Source organism: Mauremys mutica, chromosome 1 (genome assembly GCF_020497125.1).
Source record: "Mauremys mutica isolate MM-2020 ecotype Southern chromosome 1, ASM2049712v1, whole genome shotgun sequence".
Classification (NCBI taxonomy): Eukaryota; Metazoa; Chordata; order Testudines; family Geoemydidae; genus Mauremys; species Mauremys mutica.
In genome coordinates this window covers 58,709,006-58,731,724 of record NC_059072.1, presented here as the reverse complement: position 1 = coordinate 58,731,724, position 22,719 = coordinate 58,709,006, and the positions used below count along the sequence as shown (strand labels likewise).

The 22,719-nt window shown below is 42.7% G+C and overlaps 1 long non-coding RNA gene across 1 annotated transcript; it reads right to left on the bottom strand.

Annotated features, from left to right (window-relative positions):
• Positions 1 to 17,808: 17,808 nt before the first annotated feature.
• Positions 17,809 to 21,413, bottom strand: LOC123378616. Its single transcript, XR_006582678.1, has 3 exons — positions 21,367 to 21,413; positions 20,004 to 20,274; positions 17,809 to 19,909 (listed from the first exon to the last, which is right to left on the bottom strand). It is a non-coding gene; the product is annotated as an uncharacterized LOC123378616 (long non-coding RNA).
• Between the last annotated feature and the right edge of the window lie 1,306 nt (positions 21,414 to 22,719).

Here is a 22,719-nt window from a genome sequence, read left to right as displayed (position 1 = left end):
CAGAGGGTTTCTTACCCATGTGTTGTCAAACTCTACCTGAGCACTGTCTTCACAACCGTTTCCAATGCTGTTGTCATTAGAGGAGCTGCACTAATGAGCCATGAGAGGTGAATGTGTCTTGTTTGGCCAGTTTAGATACAGCTTTAAAGAAGACTTACAAAGAAGGACAAACAAACAAATTCAAATCCTTTCTTACTTCTTTATGATGTTTAAAGCGTTCAAAACAAAATAACTTTCAGGATTGCTGCAAAGGGTGGGGAGGGGGAGGTTGTTTAGTGGGGGGGTGTCTTTTGAGGAGGGTTAAAAACATTCAAAATTCAGGTCTTGTCTACTCTGGAAATGTATGGCTGAACTGACATCTAGTGTCATTACACTATCAGAAGAAATCAGAGACTGAAAGCTGAGCTGAGGGAAATGGATTTTTAGTCAGAATGTTTAAAACTTTGCTTCTTGTTTAGTTTGGTTAAAAATCTAATGCCTCAGACACTTAGGGGAAAGGACTTCTTCAATGAAGGGAACATCTACACTGCACAGAAAAGCCCCTGGCTCTGAGTCTCAGGGCCCAGGTCACTTGACGCGGGCTAGCAGAGCTTAAAATAGCAGCATATACTTTCCCACTCAAGCTGGAGGCTGGGCTCTGAGACCCTCCCCCCTCATAAGGTTTCAGAGCCTGGGCTCTTGCCCAGGTCCAAATCTCTATGCTGCTATTTTTAGCCCCAGAGCTCCAGCCCCATGAGCAAAGTCAGTTGTTCCAGGCTCTGAGACTCGGTGCTGTGGGTTTTTCTTTGCAGTGTACACATACCCTAACCTAAGGCATTAAAGAGGAACCAATTCACAGATGAGATACCCAACTAGTCCTGTAGCAAAACCAGAACTGACATTCTCAATACTCCAAAGAGTGAAAGAAAATATAAAATAACGAAAGGGGAAGGGAGAGAATAAAAATCTTTCAGACTTACACATTAAAAAAACATTTGCAGATCACCTTTAAAATAGCCATGGAAAAATCAGTACAGCTGAAAGCACAGCATAACCAAAACCAGTGTAAGCCATATTCTATACTGATTTACATCCTATGTAAGTGAATTAGCTTCATTAGAATTCAAATGAAATTTGAATTCATTGAGATTGCAGAATTCAGTTTAAATGGTAAAGCTATTTTAACTAGTTCAGTGGCTTAATTACTGGTGTTGACAGGATGGTTCCATCATTAGGTATATTACAGGAAACTGAGATTCAGTTCTACTGCTGCCTGTGGGCTGAAAAAGGTCCAGAAAGAGCTGACACCAACTGCAGCCAATACAATTTGCGGATACTCAGCACCTAACACAAACAGGCCCTATTACAGTTCTAGAAACATTTTTCCTGTTGTCTATACTTGGATTTATGTTACTTTTAGCATAGATTCAGGAGGATCCATTGCTGACCATTTCCTCATTTGTTGACTGAGAAAATTTCCATTGCTATTATACAGTTTCTCATGAACACTTTGTCCAAGAACAGTGCTAAAGAAACCTGAGTGGTTTTATTGCTCAGAAATTGGAATAAGGCACCCTATAAAAAACTGTTCCCTCAGGGCACCTAATGCACTTAGAGTAGCATAATACAAAATGAAATAGAAGAATTATACTGAAATTAAAATAAATACTTATGGAATGTTAGTCTTAGTCCCATTACACTGTGAGATGGATGGGTCGAACAAACAATTTAATAGCATAAGGCACCCGATAGGAAAAATAATGGTGCTCAGCATGGTTCCTCCATCCAGTGAACAGATCATCATTATGATAATTTTTATAAAGACAATGAGCTGTTGAATTGATTTTATTCCGAGTAGCATTCTCATGCCCTGGGCTTTCAGTTAGAAGCTTTATTGCTTAGATGAAAATGTTCCTATACAGTCCATTTTTATGGTAACTCTTACAAAGAATAATGTGCATTGAGTATGCCAAGGAATAATATATATACCCTGTTCTGAGAGCTTGGGAACCCAACTCTATATCCTCTTGAATCAGATCATTATGCATTTGAATGTCTTTTAAAAGCCATAGAAAGCAGCATGTTCTGAAGATATCAATTGGATCCCGTCATTTAAATCCTGGATTTTAATCTCAGCTGCTGTATTGACTGTCTCTGTGGCTTTGAGTAAGTAGAGTAGATTGGGTAAGTAGATTTGGGTAAGTAAAGTAGATTGAAATGGGAAGGGGAACACTCCCCAGACCTGCACCAGCCAACAATGGGAAGTTGTGCGGGAGCCAGTGGTGCAAGTAGAATTCATTTCTTACCAGTACGCTGCACTCATGGGACCTCCCCATGTGACCCTCCATCTGACTCCTCCCCACTCCACCCCCAGCCCAGGGCGCCTGCACTCTCCCTGTCTCCTCCCCATGATCCATCCCATGTGACCTGGGGTGGGAGCTCTGTCCTCCTCCCGCTGCACCGGAGACTTCTGAACCACAGGGCTCTCGGAAACCACAGCAGCAAAAGGAGCAGAATGTGGGGCCGTCTGGTGGTCCTACGCTGGCAGCTCTTCCAATGTGTCTGTACCACCCCCAGCCCCGTCTTCTGGCTGCTGTACAGACTCCAGTCAGGAGATGCAGCTGCATGCAAGGGTTGGGGGTGGAGCTGGAGGCGGTACAGCCACACCGAAGGAGCTGCCGGTGTGGGGCCACCAGACAGCCGGATGTTCTGCACCTCCTGTGTCTTTCCAGTACTGCATCCCGGCTATAGATATCTTACTGGTACGGCATACCAGACCGCCATACTTGCACCACTGGTGGGAGCACTGGTTATTCAAGCCAGGGAGAACACAGAGGATGTCCATCTGCTTTTAGCACAGAAGAGAGAGGGACATTCCTCTGCTCCCCCTTGCTTTAATAACTGTACCAAGCCCTATGCTTAGAGTTTCCCATTTGTAAAATTGAGGTACAGTATCCACTAATGTGCGGGGCGGGGGTGTCAATAAATTAGGGCTACAACACACATTCTGAGTCACCAAGGGCCACAGCCACGTTCATGGCTCCATGTTTCCCCATTTCTCCCTGCTAAATCTAGTGGCAGCACTTTATTTGCCTAGTATTTGATCTCAGAGAGCCCTATGATGGCTGTCGCCTGTGAATGGACAGGAGAGAGCTCTTTGCGCCATCTGCCCTCTTATGTGCATCAGCCACATTCTAGCCCTTAATGTAAAGCACTTTGGTGAAGAAAATTACTAAGAATAATTAAAATAATGATCTGAAGGCTCCATTCAGATGTTTTAGTGGCAGATTTAGTGTACTCTGCATTTAATATTCATGAACAATGGCTAATTGATATTTGAAAGGCTATCAAATCTTCCACTTGGGGTCAATGAAACAAAGGATACACATGCTGGCCTAGGTCCTTTGCTGTCCAATTGATTTCAGTGGGAGTTGAGGAGCTTAGCACCTCTCAAAAGCAGCTCAGAATTTCCCAAGAGCAACTCCTACTGTGTATTGGGACACTATGTTTTTTGCCTGAGGTTAATACATTTTTCACTTCAGTGTTGCTGTTGTTTAAATTTGAGGCTATTGTAGGCAATCCAGATATGGAGTAAAGGATTCTAACCACACACACAAAATTAACTAAAGTGTTTTTGTCAGTTTGGTGGCTATACAGGGAGAATCACCAGAGGCTAGTGGAGAAATTAAATCACTTTTCAGCATGAACAGTCAGGGCCTATCAGTGTCAAGGTTGAGTTAAAAGGCGAGTGTATAATACTGCTCTCTGAGCAGACAGCTTTAGTTTCCAGAGCTGTTACCCTTCTGTGTTTCATACGCATTATAAATAAATATTTTTTAAAACTATGCCGGGGTCAAGAAGTTACAATAAACAAGCGTGTACGTGCATATATTGCCAAGAATGACCAAAGTCAAAGAGGATATTTTCTACATATAAGGGTAGGATTTAGGCATCCCTTCATATCTGTAACTATTATAATAAATGCCTGGAATATTTGCTTAGACATCCATGTTTCTAGTGAAATGAACTTTTAATAATGTTATAAGAAATGATTTCTGAATGACTGACTTTACCCCCCTTCACAACCAAATACATTCATAATATTTTACTCCATTAATCAATTATTAGTCAACTTTCAGAATTATTTCCTCTACTGATCCTCAGCTATATAAAGTAATGATATTACCCAAATAACAGTTTTCCAGAGAGCTTTATGAAACAGCAGTTTTAAATTGTTTAAATGCCACTGATAACTTATATACTGTTTTAATTGCAAAGAGGAAGTATTGTTCATTAGTTTAAGAAGCATCTTGCATCTTACCTACCAACATAATGCAAATTTATAGTAGACAAGTCAAATGTTCATTTCCTGCTAACTGCATTGCTATAATCATATAAATATGCTAAATCTTCTGTGATCTTATTTAATTTAGAGAAAGAAAACAAATAGCTGGGCACTAAAGATAGGCAAATTATTTCTGTGTTTTAAGAGTTTTCTCTTGCAATTCAAGCAAAGTTCAATTATTTAGAGTTTATTAAACTGTCATCCTCCTATCTTAAAATTTAATCTTGCAACAAACAAATAGGAATTAGAAGAAAATCCAGTGCTGAATTGTGAAAATGTGAAATGTGAAAAGAAATCTACATGATTAATTCATGACTGCACTTAACACAGCACAAGCACCAAAGACATTGGGTGAAAATTATGGGGAATTATCCTTAGCAGTGAGGGTTATTTCATATGCTGTGTATTATTAGTAGTAGTAATAATTATTTCCATTGTGGTGCCTCTAAAGACTGCAAACCAGCATGACAGTCCTGTTGTGCTAGAGCTTCAACCTTCGTGTATCTGCCCAGTGCAGCTACTCAGTCTGAGCACTGACATGAGAATCTGGTCCAAAGCATAGTGGTTATCAGAGTAGTTGGGATGTGTGAGCTGTGATGTATTAAGTAATTGTCCCAGAACAAAAAGAACAGGAGTACTTGTGGCACCGTAGAGACTAACATTTATTTCAGCATGAGCTTCCATTCTATGCATCCGAAGAAGTGAGCTGTAGCTCACGAAAGCTCATGCTGAAATAAATTTGTTAGTCTCCAAGGTGCCACAAGTACTCCTTTTCTTTTTGCGGATACAGACTAACACGGCTGCTACTCTGAAACCTGTCCCAGAACAATAGATTAGGGATGTGCACTAGGAGTCACGTCTTCTCAGGACTGGAAAACCCCACTTATAGAGTCAAGTGCACTGGCTCCAAAATCCCTCAAACTCTGAGAATGCTTGGGCCATCTTTACTACTGCAAAAGGATAAATTTATACATTTGATCTTCCTTGCTAATTTCCACATGTTTAGCTTTAATGACATGTCATGTGTTTGGATTTGGTCTTATTATTTCTTTCCGAGTTCCTTTTCCCAGCTTTCCTGCCAACCCTGGCTATGCTCTACATCATTTCCCTCCTCTGAATACTAACTCAACAGCTGTATTCCTCTGCTGTCTTGTCCTTGCTGATTCCCACGGCTGTCTGCTTTTTCCTGGAACAGCTGTTGTATCAGAAAAATTAATTAATTTTTCCCCTAGTTCTCAGAGCAGCTTCTGTGAAACAAACTCTTTACTATTACAGGAAAATAAAATGTATTGAGCAAGTGAAAGACTGTAAAGAGAAAAAACACTTTCACTTTTAGCCTGGATTCTATTATTAGAAAGCTAGAATGCCAGGGTTGATTAGATCTGCTCAGTTATTCCAGATGTGTGACAGGAGTCACTACACAAATCCTGACACTGGAGGGCATTAAAAAAAAATGTGAAACAGAAATGTGTCTTCAGAGTGTAAGGAATCAACAAACAGTAAATTCCACTTATGATACAGATGCACTATATCATATAATGCGTAATGACATTAAGTGCTACAAAATTGGCAAAAAACATGTAAAGTATTCCAGAGGAAGACTCATTTATGAGAGTCGCCCCCACCCCATCCAGTATTATCTGTTTATAGCATCACTGAGCACTGGGCTGCATAATGAAATATGTATCCTATGAAAGCACTGCGTAATTAAAAAATAGGGAGACTTCCAAACTGCACACTTGTTTTTGTGAAAAACAATCTCATTTCTGATAGTTGTGAAAGAATTAAGGGTTTTAGATGATGCACTTAGTGTGAAATTCACCCCTCTGCATGAAGGCCAAGTACTCAGAGCTGCGCGAGGGGAGCTAAGATGGGGAAGGTGAGTCAGTAAAATCACCTATATACAACTTGCAGGCAGGCAGAATGACTACAACTGAGCTGGAAACAGAGGCCACAGTCTCTGCACCTAATCTACAGGCTCCCCAATGGAGGCCTCCAGGCAAAGCTATTCAGAGCCAGTGCAGAGATTTCTCTTTGTCACACAAGTCAAAGAGAGGCTCTTCCCCATGCATCTATTCCACCTATCCTCCCAAAGTCTTTCATAGGCTAGTCCTTGTGCTTTGGTGAATTTCATCCACTGGATCAGATTCTCTATTCCTTGCACACCCCGGGATCTCTCTGAAGTCACAGGGAGGCTTGAGTATGAAAGGAAGATAGGACTGGCCCCTTCATACCATAATTCCATCCCTCCACCCACCCCACCCACCCACCCACACCTGCCTTCCCTGTTACTACTACATATGCAGCATGATCCAAGTGCTGGTAAAATATGTACACCACTACAAATCTTTATTCTACATATAACCTTCTGCCAGGTGGAGTTGGCAGCAACAAGGGCTGGGTTCAATATCATGGGGTTTCTCTTAACAATACAACACAGAACAAGCCCAAGCCCCACCCAGTAATGTGGGTAAATGTAACACCACCCCTGGGTGTCCCTAGAGGCAATACTTCCCCACTCGCAAGCACCGAGTCTGTGTGTAACAAAAGAGAATTTTTATTAGAAGGGAAAGGGAACCCACCATTAATTTGGGAAAACACCACAACCACATTCAAAGCATGTGACCATAAGCAAACCTGGCCCCATAATGCATTGGGCAGTGTTCTTTGCCTCAGTTTCCCACTTGCAGTGGAAAAGTCTGATGAACGAATGTCCCTTTAATACATCACTCTCCTCTCCTTCCACTGAACCCCACTCACAGTTGGATGTTCTTGGTTAGCGAAGACCCAGAGTACAGGGGTGCATTCACGGGGTTCACCTCCCATGTCTGGGGGGAATATTAAGCAATGTCTCTACTGCTCTCGGCCACTGCCTCTGGCCACTGTCTCTCTGCCACCGCTACTTGCTGCTTCAGTGTCATCTTCTAAGCTTCCACCACTTAAACCAGCTCTCAGTGATTTCAGCAGATAGTGGGAAACCTCACAGCCAGTGCAGTCTCCACATTCACTATCCCCACAAAACATCTAAAGCTTAGCTCCTAGACCTGCCCTGACGTAAGTTCTAGGAATCACCAACCAGAAACAAAGATTCCACTGAACTAATCAGTTTTGTCATTAAACATTGGAAAATAGCAGGTCAAACAATATCCAGAATATTTTAGACAAAACCCAACCCCCCAGGTAAAAATACCTGTTCCCCTCCATTCTCATTTTTACTGGAATATGGCATCCCTATGCCCTGCTTAGCAAGTGAGGTTGAGGTTAGGATGACCTCCCTCAAGCAAGGCATGCTAAGGACAGTTCTGTAGCCCTTTACTTGAACAATAAGGATCACAACATTTCATTACCCCTACATTCACATACTAGAGTGATTTGTAACCTGAAATCCAAAAAAAAAAAAAAAAGATCATTTTGGCAAAGCAGCTCCATCTGCTCCGCATCAAGGCAAAGTAGGTGTGTCTATGCAAACACGGTCTGCTTCTGAAGTCTTTTTCCCCAGCTCATCACTAGATATCAGAGGAGAGTTCATTCAGACCCTGCTTACACACATGATCATCTATATAGAGATAGATATAAAAAGCTGAATAATTTTAACTGGATATAAACTCACCTATTTCTGATATAGCTATTCCTAAAGCTTTACACCTAGGAAAAGCATTATCTTTATTAGTTGAACATTTACTGAGCAAAACAGCATTAGCATTCCAGAAACTGATAACCAAGCCCTGCATTTATGAACGCATTTATTTCAGCAAACAATTATTTGAAAACTTGCATGGCTGTTACCTTTGATAAAGGAATTAACAAATAATTGAAAGTTATTTTTTCCAGTGATTGCTTGGATTGCATGCAATGCTTCACTTTGAAAATCTTTTACACATCTCTTTCTCACTTTAAGGCTATGCCTGCACTAGTGACAGTAGATGTGTTCATGCCTGTGATTGTGCCATCACCCTCTGTCATGGACATGTCTGCAAGCAAGTAGAGGACACATAAGCTAGCATGCCTGAGGAGTGTGTTAAGTACATGTCGGGCTGTGGCACAGTCCTGGATATGTGCCAGTGTGCAGTGTGATGGGGGCAAGGGGCATGTATGAGGTCCCAGTTTTCAATAGTCCCCCATTCCCACAATGCAGTGAGACCTTTCCTGCCTTACCCTTACCCTGGCCCCTGCTGTCATCAGAATAGCTTTCTGCTGCATTCTTTTGATCAGTACAGGTGAACAAGGATTGTGTTCTCAGAGCACCTGCCTGGCTGCAGACCATATCCTGGTGCTGATCAGTGTCTGGTTAGAGTACAATTACCTCCATGACTTTGTCTGGAGTGGCAGGAACATACACCTCCACCAGGAAATTTCATGGAGGCTGGTGCCAAAGGGCATCCAGCAGATTCCAGCCTAATGCCAGGAACGCATGATGCACATGAGGCTCCTCTACAGGAAAGTAAAAGACTCCAACATTCTCTCTGGGGAGGGGAGAAAGATCGTCATACATGCCCCTTCTACAATGAGCTGACCAGGGTGTTGTCAAGGGCTTCCAGTACAGAGCCTGAAGTGGCTCATGACCTCCTCCTCAACCCAGCCAGCCTGATAGGTTGCCGGTGAGGGCCAGGGTGAGGAGGCTGCAGGAGGATGCCCAAGACCCAGAAGACGCAGAGCATGTCATTTTGCATCTCTACCCAGAGGACCCAGTTGAGCAAGTCCCCTTGGACAAACCCAAGGAGGACACAGCTTCAGCTCCAGAACCCAAGGCTGGTAACCTCAACCAACCCACCACCATCCCCTCTTGCTCTGGTAACACATTCTTGATTTTAAATCTAGCACCCACTCCACTCCACCTTGAAATGGTCCATGAGCAAGACATGGATCTAAACCAATTTTATTGATTTCCATGGCCCACTATTATATATTTAGCAGAAACAAGAAAACAGATTGTTAAGGGACAATTATTGTGCCTCAGTGTCCATGCATTTCTTAGCCAGCATGCAGGCAGTGAAGGTTCAGGGGCCATGTGGTCTGGAGGAAGGGGGAGGGTGGGTTTAGATCCCAGATGGGGAATGGGAGAGCTGTAGAAAATGTATAGTTGGTTGTAAGAGTTACTGACAGTGGTCCTTTCTTCTTGGAAGGTGGTGTCTGTGCAGTTCCCTCCCACACCCTGCTCCTGGTCTTACCATCCTCTCACAAAAGGGAGCTGCGCAGAAGTGTTGGGAGTTGAGGTGGAGGGCTGGTTAGGTATGGGAAAGGAAAGGGAACCATTTGGTTGTCAGAGGGACATCACTGAAGTCCTTTCTCCCTTGAAAATTAAAAAAATTGTCACCATCCCTGTCTCTGGGTCTGGCCTCTCTCCATACTGATCCATGCTGCACAAATCAGGAGAAACAGGAGTGGGGGAAGGACCCACTCAGGGGCATGTGCAGGAATTTAATTTTAATCCCCTTTTGGGGTGGCACAAAAGCTCGCTACCACCCCAGCCCCAGCAGGAGCTTGATCTTCCCTGCCTCCACGACCCAAGAGCTGGAGAAGTTCTCTGCCCCCAGTGATTATTGGAGGGGGGTGTGCCGCTGCTCACCCCCTTGCACATGCCCCACCCACTCCAATGGTTGCACAAACATAATGTGATGTCCCTTTGCTGTGGAGAAGCAAGTGGCTTGTGCTGCTGATCTGAAATGTCAAGGCAAGAAATGAAGTTGGGGTGTCTCTTTCTCTGTCCCTTTCACTGCTGTCAGCCAGACATAGGGCAAGATTTTCTGGCAATACCAGGGGGCATTGAGAGGGTCGACTGCTGTGACCAAATGCACCCTGTATTCACACCCTCTACACTATTGTAATAACCTTTGCACAAAATATGCCTTGTGGGGCATTATTTGCATACTAATAACTCACTGGTCAATAATATCATGGTGAAATGTGTGCAGCAACATTATATATAAAGTTATGAACATAAGTTGAAATTATGACTGAAATGTGTTTACCAGACAAGTCTGGGGAGGAGGTAAATCTGTTTCTTAAAGACAAAGACCTCTAGCCAGGAATCATCAAAGTTGTCACTCTTTGGCAATGAAGTGGGGCAGGAACAGATCGATCTACATTGTAGCAAGCAATAACCTGGAACCTCTTTCACCAGTAGATTCCATGTCTCCATTCTTCCCACGGGAAAGAACTTTATCTAGGGGTAACCCTCAGGAAAATGCATTTCTAAGGATGAATGAACTATAAAAGTGAGGGGCAAAAACAGCCACTGATATCTGTCTTTCACTCTCTCCCTATCTCTCTCTTTCACCTATGAAGATAAAGGTACCAGCCTAGAAAGTGTTTTATCTCTATTGCTCTTGTAACCATTTCTGACTTTAATATCTTGTACTCACTTAAAATCTCTCTTTGTAGTTAAATAAGCTTGTTTTATTTTTTAATCAAAACTAATCCAATGTTGTGTTTAAACTGAGCTGTTTGATAACTCTGGTTAAAGTAGCAAACTGTTGGATATTGACCCCTTACAGGGGCAATGGACCTGTAACATCTGAACTGCCCAGGAGCACAAGTGCTGGAACTAGGGGTGCAGGAGGTACTGCAGCACCTGTGGCTTGAAGTGGTTTTCATTGTATACAGGGTGTACAGTTTGGTTCAATGGTTCACTATAAAAATTGTTCCAGCAGTGCTGCCCAGGAGAGGGCTGGACATTGCAGAATACAAGTTTGGGGGGGAATTTTGAGACTGGGAGTGTGTTGGAGTCACCCTGCATGTAGTAACCAAGGCTGTTGGAAGCCAGAGTGTGGCTGGTGTTTGCTAACAAGCTGCTGGTGTCAGAGTTTCTGGACCAGGGCTGTGGCTATAAACAGACACTCAGGGTGTGACCTCCATGCTGTTTGGCTGTTTGAGAGAGGCACAGATTGGGAACTACAAAAGCAAAGCATTGTGAGGCACCCAAGGTTGCAGGGCAGGCGGTAACAATGCTTCCCTGGCATGTGATAGTGGTATTAGTGGTTCACTTCTCCGCTTCCATGGAAACTCCATATGCAACCTTGGAACAGCAATTTCCAGTCAAATTGACTCCCAGACCTGTAAGCATATTTCAGCCAATTTCTGGTGTAACAAACCCCAGGTGGTTCTTCAGGTTTAGTGGCAGTACAAGTCTGCCTTGTCTGTCTCCATATGTGACGGTGCGAGACTCACCCCTGCAGCGCCTCCTGCTGGTGTCCTGGGAATTAGCTCTTTTTCCAGCCTTGGAGCACCCTCTGCAGGCTGATGTCTCACTGCCACTGGGCTCCCATGTCCCTCCCGGACCCCAGTGCCCCATTATCTGGGGTGCTGCCCCCTGGCAGTAACCCCTCACTCTCTGGGTCTCCCCTCCCAGGGAACCCCCAACCACTATCCCCGCCTTGCCTCAGTCGTAGGCTACTGCCAGTCACCAACTAGCCCCCACTCACTGGGGCAGACTACAGTATAAGCTACTCATCATAGGCACAGGGGGTTTGGACCTGCTGCCTCTACCTATAACAGAGCTGCCCCTCTGCAGCCCTAGTACCCTCTAGTGGGCCCTTCCTTCGGCCTGCAGCCTGGTGCTCTGCTAGGCTGGAGTTCCCCAGCTCCCTGGCCCTTCCCCAGCCCTGTTCCACCCTCGGTACCTTCCTCAGCTCCCCAGGCAGCCTGGTCCCTCCCTCTCTGAAGGCTAGAGAGAGAGTGTTTCTGGCTTCTGGCCCCAGCCCTCTTATAAGGGCCAGCTGGGCCCTCATTAAGCTAATCAGCCTGATTGGGGTGTGGCCTCCAGCTGAGGCTGCTTTCCCCAATCAGCCCCACTTTTCCCCTGCCCCAGTCCTCTCCCAGGGCTGTTTTAAGCCCTTCTGGGCAGGAGCAGGTAACCACCCCCTACACCATAGCTAACCAAACCCCTCCACCATTCAGCAATATGTAGAGGGGTTCTCATTAGCAGAAAGACCTCTACACAAGGTTTTAATCAAAAGTTTTCCCCTCGATTCATAATTTTGCTCCTGGAGTAATGATGTACAAAAACTGAAGGAAAAAAATCTAATAAATGTCACAAAGCCATTTGCCAGTGTTAAGGTTGAGAGTATAATTTTTGTTTTCATGTCTAATGTCTACTGTAAAGTCCATTCAACAGTTTAATACACAGGGACATTCACTGCATATTATGATTGCAATGTACAAAGGCAACAGGAACTTTTGAAGTCAGAATGTGAATGACTTCTGCCGGGCAGTGTCTAGCACATTGGGTTTTCCCCCCAGAAAAATGAAATATATAATAAACACAAACCATATTTTCTTAATTTCTTTGGGCTAGGTTCTGTCACCTCACTCCCACTTAGAAGCACCTCACTCTCCTAGTCTTAGGGAGGTTAACATAAACAACGGTATCAGAATCTGGTTAAAAGAGACAGGGCTGAACCTAAAGCACAATGTGTATCAGGCAGCACTGCCCAGAACAAGCACCAGGAAACAATTGTGGTTTAGAGACATCCAGATAAAACTTCTCTGGAGCTCACTATCTCTGCAGGAATGGAGGAAGAAAGGTTGTTGCACCAGCCCTTTACAAAATGCAGAACACTTTGTCACTTCCATTCAGCCAGTTCTGCTTGATGGCTTGCGAGGAAGGGCTCTGACTAGTTCTTGCCCTCCTCCCACCCACTTTCTCAGGAGCAGGGTAGAGAGGATTGGACATTGAGCTATTTTGTTTTGCTCACACACACACACACACACACACCCTAAAGTGCTGCCCAAGGGAATGGTGGGTCTTACTGAAGACAGTGTAGGACCACAGCACAATCTAGAGTTTGATGAGTAATGTAATTTTTTTTAATTACTTCCAAACTTCATTGGTAGATTTATTCATGTGAGGTAAAAAATATCCAACACAAAAAAGCTACATTAAAAGAACAATACATTTGCAAAGTCAAGCATTCACAAGTCAAGAAATGCCAGTATTGCATTTGTCTGTGTAACCTTAATTCTCCACCCTCATGCATCTACATGACACACTCTTTAATTACATGTCCCCGTGGAACCTGACTTAGAAAATTTCACTCCCAAGTTTTAAACTTCAGCAAAGTTATAAACACTTGAAAACAGGGTCTTATAATGGGAAGTGTCAGGCAACCTTAATAGGCAGTGCTACCAGCCCTGTCTGTCTATAAAGACGAAATATATAACACATATTATTTCCTTTTTAATCATTTTTTAATTTAAATAAGCAGCAGTCCCCTTGCTCTTGTGTTATAACAAAGTGTAAATAAGTGTGCCTGATTGAATAATAAATGCGGCAGGAAACAATGTACTTTTCTTTCTGGCAACACGAGCTAAGATCTGGGTAATCTGCAGCACTCACAATAAAGTACAAGTGTGCTTTTCAGGCTTATGGCAGTGGTCAGTCTATTTTTGCCCTTCAACACTATTGTGGTAGGCTGACAGCAGGCAATTAGCCTTATACTTACTCTCTCTTTTTTATGGTGTTGTACCACTTTACACCACTTTAGTGGTGGAAGAGTGCTGGAAGTATTTGAAATATAGAGCTGAGTCAACTTAGCTTTAGATTGTCCATTCCTATTTAGGCCCTAATCCTGCAATAGGATCTGTGCAGGTGGACCTCTCTGCCCGTGGGCAGCCCCATTGACTGAGTATAGGGCCTGTATTCTTTCTACGGGCTCTACAAGTCAGAAGGAGCCCCCTTTTTCTCTCCCTCCACATGGGAAGGGTTAGCTAGAATCTAACACATTTAAAATCAATGGAACTATAGATCTGATCCAGCAGTCACTGAAGTCGACGGAAAAACTCCCATTGGCTTCAATTGGTGTTGATCAGGGCCTTAGTGTGGAGTAAGATACTAATCAGCATGAATGAGTGTGACAGAACTGGGTCCTTATTGTTTTATAAATAATCAATACACTCAAAAGCAAGGGCAAAGTCATTGCAGAACTGAAAGCCAGGGGTCCAATCAGACAGCCACTGAAATGAGCCATGTTCAGCCTTATTACAATTGTATGTCAGTGAAAATGTCACATTTCTCAAAGGAGGACAGCATGTTCTTTGTATTTTGTGAGACCAGGGCCCACCATAAATTATTCTGGGGCACATTTTCCCCAGGGTAAGCACACTGTCCAATAATGTACGATCTAGTTGAAAATATGCTTTAAAAGCCTGGCAAAGTGAAAAGCGACTCCAGCATCAACATCATCTCAGTCATTCATTGTATGTAAAACAACTTTTGCATTTGCAATTAAGAGAACATCACTGACAGGCCAACACCCAACTGAGAAAGGTGGGAACTGCTGTGATTTAAACAAGTGTTCCCATGGCGAGATCTATTCTTCAGTACGTGTTGTACCTCAAAAGAAAAATCTTTTGTATTATTTGTATCTCTACAGTAGGTTACTTTCCTTCTCATCCCTTTCTTTCCTATTGTTGACCAGAGGCCACTTTGAAGAATCACAAGGTCTGGTTCTTGTAGGACTAGCAAATTGTGTGTCTATAAACATCAGGTTCAGTTCTATACAAGACAAAAGGTTTTATTTTAGTTTGTGGTTGGAAAGAAAAAAGCCAATATGATAATTTTAAAATTGGACATTTTGAAAAGATTCCTGCTTGTTTAGGTATTAATGGGTTAGAGGAAAAAAAAGATTAGAAAGCTTTCAAAAAAGCAGCATTGGTCAAATGATTACTGCCATGGTAACACAGCCACAGCTTATATCTTCAGAATATGCCTCTTGTACAATGTAACAATGCATTACTGAAAGCACTGTATTGTTCACCACCGGCTGAATCTCTGAGCTTGAATATAACAGATGTATTTTCAGGCAGCGATAATAAAAAATGGTTTACTTTAAAAGATTATAAATCCATATATTCATTTGGAATCAGCTGCAAAAAGGATTGAAGCTTCAAGCTCCAGACATCCAAACCATCAGGAACCATGTTTTGCTAAAATTATTGTTCATATTACAATAATGGGTAGCGGTCCCAAATAGGATCAAGACCTTGCTGTGCTAGGCATTCTGCAAACTTGGAGATTTTTAAATTCTCTTTATTTAAAATTCCCACATGTACAACAGAGTGGAACGGATGGCAGGAAATGGTGAAGAAAACAAGACATGTCATGCATTTTTTTCTTTTAAGTTACCAAAAATAGTGTAAAGGATCAAAGATTGGCAGGCCAAAATATTAATTATTACCGCAAAGCAAATCAGTCTGAGTTTTTACTAAGGTGACCAGATGTCCCGATTTTATAGGGACAGTCCCAATATTTGGGGCTTTTTCTTATATAGGCTCCTATTACCCTCTACCCCCTGTCCCGATTTTTCACACTTGCTGTCTGGTCAACCTAGTTTTTACTAATAGGTAGGGGCAGGTTTGATTTTAGTTTAGGCAAACACTGGCAAAACCTAAGGGGCAAAATCTGCCACCCTGCTCAGACCCAGTTGATCTAATATAAGTGACAATTTGAGTAACTTCTATAGTGCCCTTCAGAAACCCTTACTAATTTGGATCAGCCATTAGGGGTAATGTAAGGGGCAATGGGGCCAATATGTGCCAGCCCATCCACTCTTGCACTACATCCACTTCCAGGCCCTTCACTCCACACAGTATCCCAGCACAGCAGATGGACCCCTTTTGTGTAGCCAGGGCAGCAAAGGAGGACAAACATGGATGGATTTTAGGCAGGAGGCCTCAACTTTACCAAACTTAAGGCAGGGGAGGGACTCTACCAGCCCTGTCACCCATAGTCTCACCTATCAGGCATTTAAGTGGTTCCAGTGCAGGGGTTACATGGCTTCTACCATATAACCCATAACTCAGGGATTCTGCTCTTCAGCCTATCCTAGGCCTCAGCTTGGTATGAGTCTTACCACCCACCCCCAAGAGAGATATTAAGAGGAGGAACCTTAGCCTTACAAAGGTCACCAAGCCTTCCCCTATCCCAGGTACACAAGGTCTATCAGTAAAATCCCAGGTCTTTTACTTCTAGGAACCATTCCTTTTAATCACACTGGAAACTGGCTGCAAATTGCAACAAACTAATATCCTTACCAAGTACAATCACTAATTATTAAATCCCGCTTAACTTAACTTCACCTCCAGGATGTGGCAAGGAAGGCAAAAAACTTTCCAGCTCTCTGCCAATTTGGCGCCTATGGTAAAACAAGTATTCCTCCCTAATCCCCAAAACAGGCGATCAGTCAGACCTGCAGCATCCGCAAAACACAGCTCTGAGGCTACCAGGACAGGGTGGGGCTGCTGGAACAGCACAAAATGAGGCTCCACATGGCCCAGGCTAGAGTTTAAATTAATGAAAGGGAAGGGCAAGGAACCAATCAGCTTCTTTCCTTCCCTAGGTAGCCAATGAGGGGCTAGAGACTCTGCATCCCCCAGCATGTGTTATCCCCTGTTCAACTGGGGCTGTTCAATCACCACCAGACCAGACCCGTCAAGTCTTCCCACCCATTGTGGAGGTGGGTGGCATTGTGGCTCTGGGAAAGACGGCATTAAGGAAATGGCAGAGCCTCCTTCCATGTACTGAAGGTTTCTTCTGCACATGGATCTGGGGGACATGACCCCCAAACCTCTGACTCCATTCAGTTAGTCATCTGTTTGTCCTTAAAAGCACAGCTGTTCTTCTGTTATGAAAGAGAGTTAATTACTTAACAAAAGCCCTCTAGCAAGGTTTACTCCATTCAGTCTCACGACCAGAGAGATGGCTGAGGCATCATCAAAAGATTTCTTGGAGTTAGTTTCTGGAGTCTGGAAGAGTTTTCTTGTAGAACCCAGAATTCTCTGCAGGTTCTTCAAGAAATGAGGCCTCTTCCTTTTAAAAAAAGGCCATGAAGTTCTCTGGCAACTGGTGGTCTCTTAGGCACTGAGTCCAGTCATCTGAAGCCAGAGGAGTTTTCCATATTATATCTCAGTCTTTATCATTCTTCCCCCATGTTTCATATGTCACTTAGCTTCTTCAATCATAAGCTCTTCACATGTTTGGACAGCACCTAGCACAGTAGGATCCTGGGCTTGATTGAGGACTACACATTAAGTAATCATAGTATTGTGTTCATTCTTTAAACAACTATGTTTACATTGTCATGCAATAAAACATGTTCTACACATCTTGCTGTAACTGGCAGATCACTGCTATTTTTAGCAGCAGTTAAACAAATTAGTGGAGACTGCGGACATGGGAGAGTGGTCACTAGAGTTCAGATTTATTCCTCTGACTATCTATAAATGATTCATCCAGTCTTGAATTAGATCCATGCAGATTCTAAGAGAAACTTTTTTCTGTTTACTCTTTATAATTTGCATTGTGGTAGCACCTAGAAGCCCCACTCAATGATTAGGGCCCAAGGATGGTACATGCAACAGGAAAAAGTGGTCCCTGCCTCAAAGATCTTACAGTCTAAGTGCTCACTCTGTTTAAACAGAAAAATGGTTATCTAAAAAGGTGCCCATTTTTCCCCTTGAAAATTAGTAAGTTAAAATATTGAAACATAAGAAGATTTTCCTGGTCTGATTTATTATTGTTCATTTTAATAGAAAGCACAACAATGTTTTCTGCATGTCACTAATGCCACTACATGATAAGCATAAATTAGGGTCCAGTCTCTTTCTCCAATTTACCTCATTGAAAGTTTTGCCGATTTCACTGAGAGCAGGATCAGTCTTCTATACATTTCCAAGTAATTATTTCAAACCATTTAATCACCACCTAAACTGACATTAAGTAATCTAGATACCCAAGGTGTCATATGCTATTTAATAACAAATTTGTGTTAAAAAGGAGATATATTTTTCTTTGCTAGTAGTTCAATCAGTTGCAATTTTACTCTTAAGACTCATTACACCATGTTTTGTGAAGTTGTTCATTTCATAAACGACTTCAGAAATATGCTATTACTCTGCAGATGTGTGAAACTAGTTGAAGGACAGAATTTTCAAAACAATGCCGTGTGTGTGTGTGTGTGTGTGTGTGTGTGTGTGTGTGTGTGTGTGAGAGAGAGAGAGAGAGAGAGAGAGAGAGAGAGAGATCCTTGTCCATTTGTCTCTATTTCTTGCTATGCACAAAGTTGAAGATAAATAATCCTCTAGATACTTTGTTCAGAACTACTCACATCATACGTACTTTTCTTTAAACATACACCTACTCATCTCTTCTAGATACTATACTTATCTATAAAGACATATGGAAATTAACACAATGGCCTAAACCTGAAAGGTGCTGAGAACCCACAGTTCTCACAGAAGTCAATTGAATGAGCAGTGATCAGAATCAGACCATACCCAGACACTAAAACAGAAGTGATACTTCCCCATTCTACTGAAAGAATCACTGATCTCAAGTAGACAACAGACAAGCATGTGAATAAAACTTTAAAAGATCACATTTGCAAAAATAATTGTTTTACAAATGCTTCTAATCAGTAATCACAGTAGTGTATGAGTGACTTGGGATATGATTCCATCTCTTTAGAAGCCCTTTCTAATTCCAGGACTTAGCTCCAAGAAACAGCCCACACACCCCAATTATCACAAAACACTTAACAGAGCAAGACATAAAATAACAAGAACAATTTAGAGAGCTGGGTGCAATGACACTCCTACAGGCCATGTAGGAAAACAAAAATGAGATAATGGTGGACTTGAGCGAAAGGAAAGAGCTGAAATTTAAAAATGGGTAAAGATTAGAATATTTATTCCCTGATATAGGGAGGAGTGACCCGAGAGCTGCAGTAAGGAGGGAAGGGAAGATGAGTGGGGTTGGCAGAAAGAAAAGGTTTGAAGAGAAGATGAAAGAAATGAATGACATGGTGTCTGGGTGGCAGAAGGAACATTTCAGGTAAATGTAACATGCTAAGAGAGGCCTCATTAAAGTTAAGTTTGCAAGTAATCCCACTTGCAAGTTTGCAAGTAATCCCACTGAAGGCAATGAGATGATGTTGGCAGGGGAGAGTTGCCCAGACTTCAGCCACTGGTGACCCATCACCAGCGTAGGAGCACTGGGGCAGAACCATCTCTAGACAGACAAACCAGCTGAAGCTGCAAATTTGGATTAGTGCAGCTTATCTCAATTTAAAGCAGTGAGAGGACAATTTAAAGCAGTGGTGCCAGTGGTATTTTTGCCAGTCTATACTAAGAGCTTGCACAGGGGGAACTGCACCAGTGGCTGGAATCTAGTGTCCACAAGGTCTTAGATTACTCGTGTTTAAAATTAAGCATGTGCTTAAATGCTTTGCTGGATCAGGGCCTGAGAAAGCAATCCATCCCTCAACCATGGAGAACTTCAGGGAAAAGACTTCTTCAGCTGCTGCTTTGAACTGGCCCCCTGGTCCACATGGAAGTGTAGATGTTTTAGATTTATTAGAGTTTTAGCCCCTGTTTGGTTTTCCTTTGCTAACATGTAAATGTTTATAGCACATCTTACATTTCTCCTTATGAGAAAACAGATGTAGCATTGTGAAAGCATCAGCTCAGCACTGGCACCTCCTCATGGCCAGGAATGGCATGGCAGCTCTCTCCACTGGGATTTGATGTCAGTGACTGCTCCGCCTCTTCCTGTGACATGGCCCTCCAGCGAGGTCACTTCCAAGTCTCTCCCTTTTCAAAGTAGCCCATAAACAAAAAGCAAGGGGAATTAACACAAACAAATTGAGTGAGTAACGGAGGGGGTGGGGGGGCAGAAAAGACTCACTTTCAGGGAGTATGAGGATCTGCCCCTCCCTCTCACCAGGGAGGAGCCTTCAGGCAATGGTTTGGGAAGCTCCTTTCCCCAGGGGACGAAGATATGTTCTCTTCCCTGGTCTGCCCATAAGTGAGCTGTTCTGCTCCCCTTTTAACTCCTGCTCCCGCCTGTGGATGCCTTGCACATATGGCAGGGTGGAGCTGGCTGAGCCCACAGAAGCTCCTTAACGCCTTGTTGTCTAGTGTAGGGTTTGTATACTCCACCACAAGCAGGTTCAAATCTGACAAAATACAAAAAACAAAACCCAATGGTTACAGAATTTGTAAAAGGCCGATTTCAGTGTTTCACATCCTCTCCAATCAGTTGAAATAATAGGATCCAAATGCAAGCACATGCCCCACAATCATAGAGTTTAAGGCCAGAAGGGACCACCTGAGCATCTAGTCTGACTTTGACGTTTCAGTCTAAGTTTTGATTACTGCCTTGCACTAAGAGTACTCTTCGAGGGACTCATAGATTGGTAATGGCCATGGAGAAGGGAGGCTGTTATCTTTATTCTAGCTAATAGGCCTGGATATTATAGATCATCATTTGAGAGCATGGCATTCTGAAGGAATGTAGGACCAGATTCAAATTTGGTATTACCAGGAGCCCCTCCTCCCCCAGTCAATTCAATGTTTCCTCTGGAGCTGACTTTGCACTTTGTTTCCCTAAGCCAGTTTAGCTCTTGTTTCTCAGTAGATGTCCTTTGTTATAGCACCAGCAAGCCGCTCATTTGATTAGTTTACCTATTTTGTGCAAATTCCTTCAGGTCACGTGCTTGACTTTGTCATTTTAATATCTGCATTACATTCTTATTTGTGGGTCAGTAGTTCTTAGCAGAGATTCAGTTATAACTTAATATGTATATAAGTGACATATATTTCTCTGTCAAATCTTTCATTGTGAAAGTCAGTCCTTCTGAAGATCTAATCCAGTGGCTCTCAACTTTTCCAGACTACTGTTCCCCTTTCAGGAGTCTGATTTGTCTTGCGTTCCCCAAGTTTCACCTCACTTAAAAACTACTTGCTTACAAAATCAGACAGAAAAATACAAAAGTGTCCCAGTACACTTTTACTGGAAAATTGCTTACTTTCTCATTTTACCATATAATTATAAAAGAAATCAATTAGAATATAAATATTATACTTACATGTCAGTGTATAGTATATAGAACAGTGTAAATAAGTCATTGTCTGTATAAAATGTTAGTTTGTACTGACTTTGCTAGTGCTTTTTATGTAGCCTGTTGTAAAACGAGGCAAATATCTAGATGAGTTGATGTACCCCCCAGAAGACCACGCATACCCCCCCCACTCTGGGCTATACTTACCCCTGGTTGAGAACCACTGATCTACCTGGCTGATACTTCCAGGATTCAGTCACACAAATCTGCTTTAAAAAAAAAAAACACCTCAGTGCTGAAAAAACAATTTATTTTGATTTAATCTTGGCGTCTGATGGAGTCTCCCTTCTCTTATATTTCTATTTGATGGCCATATGGTATATTAGTTCCCATCTCTAAGGTACAATTTTATGTGCAATTTTACAATTTTTGTACAATAAAAAAATCATATTGTAATGAATCTACTACCAAGGCAGGCACTGTCAGTACTTCAGCTCCTAGGCCCTCTAGGCTGTAGCATCTGCTGGTGTCACATTAAGCACTCAGATGCCTAACTAGAAGGAAGAGAGTTACTAGGGCTGGCAGAAAGAAATGGTAGTTATACCCTAGCTACATTTCTTTAGTTAATCAAACAAAACACTCTAGTTCTTAAAGCATCCCCCCAGGGTCACTTTGGTACAGGGGTCCAAGTACATTTTTTAATCTAATTTTTTTAAAGGTCCTTTTCCTAAAACAAATTTCATGAAAGACTGTTGACTTGCATAATTTAAAGAAAAATCATGAATAATTTTTTTATCCAAAATCCATTTTTGAGAAACATTTCTACTACGAAACATGGATCTGTAGTAAACCCTGCAAAATTTGCATCTGTTTCATCACTTCCCCTCTCCTCTACTTTTTCAATCAGATCTAGAAATGTAACCATGCTTTATGACTCTTTAATAGCCTGGAAGTCAGGCTACCACTTTTAATGCACCCAACTCTTAAAGGCAAATAAATATTGGTCCATAGGCCCCATGGGCAGTGCTCAGTCCCATTGTGAGTGATCTTGTTGGGGTCCCAGTGCAGTTTCTTTATGTCTGAAGAGACTTATAGCTAAGGCCAGAAGGGACCACTGTGACATCAAGTCTGACTCCCTGCACTTCACAGGCCACAGAACCTCAACCTCCTATAATAGGCCCATAATCTCTGGCTGAGTTACCCAAGTCCTCAAATCATGATTTAAAGATGTCAAGTTATAGCGAATCCATTGTTTACACTACTTTAAACTAGCAAGTGACCCAGGCCCCATACTGCAGAGGACGGCAAATAAAAACCAGGGTCTCTGTCAATCTAACCTGTGGGAAAATTCCTTCCTGACCCCAAATATGGCAATCAGTTGAACCCTGAGTGTGTGGGCAAGACCCACCAGCCAGACACCTGGGAAAGAATTCTCTGTAGTAACTCAGAGCTCTCCCCATCTAGTGGCCCATCTCTGGCTATTGCGTATTCTTCCTACTGGCAGTCACAGATGGGCCACATGCCATTGTAGGTAATCTCATCATGCAATCCGCTCCATAA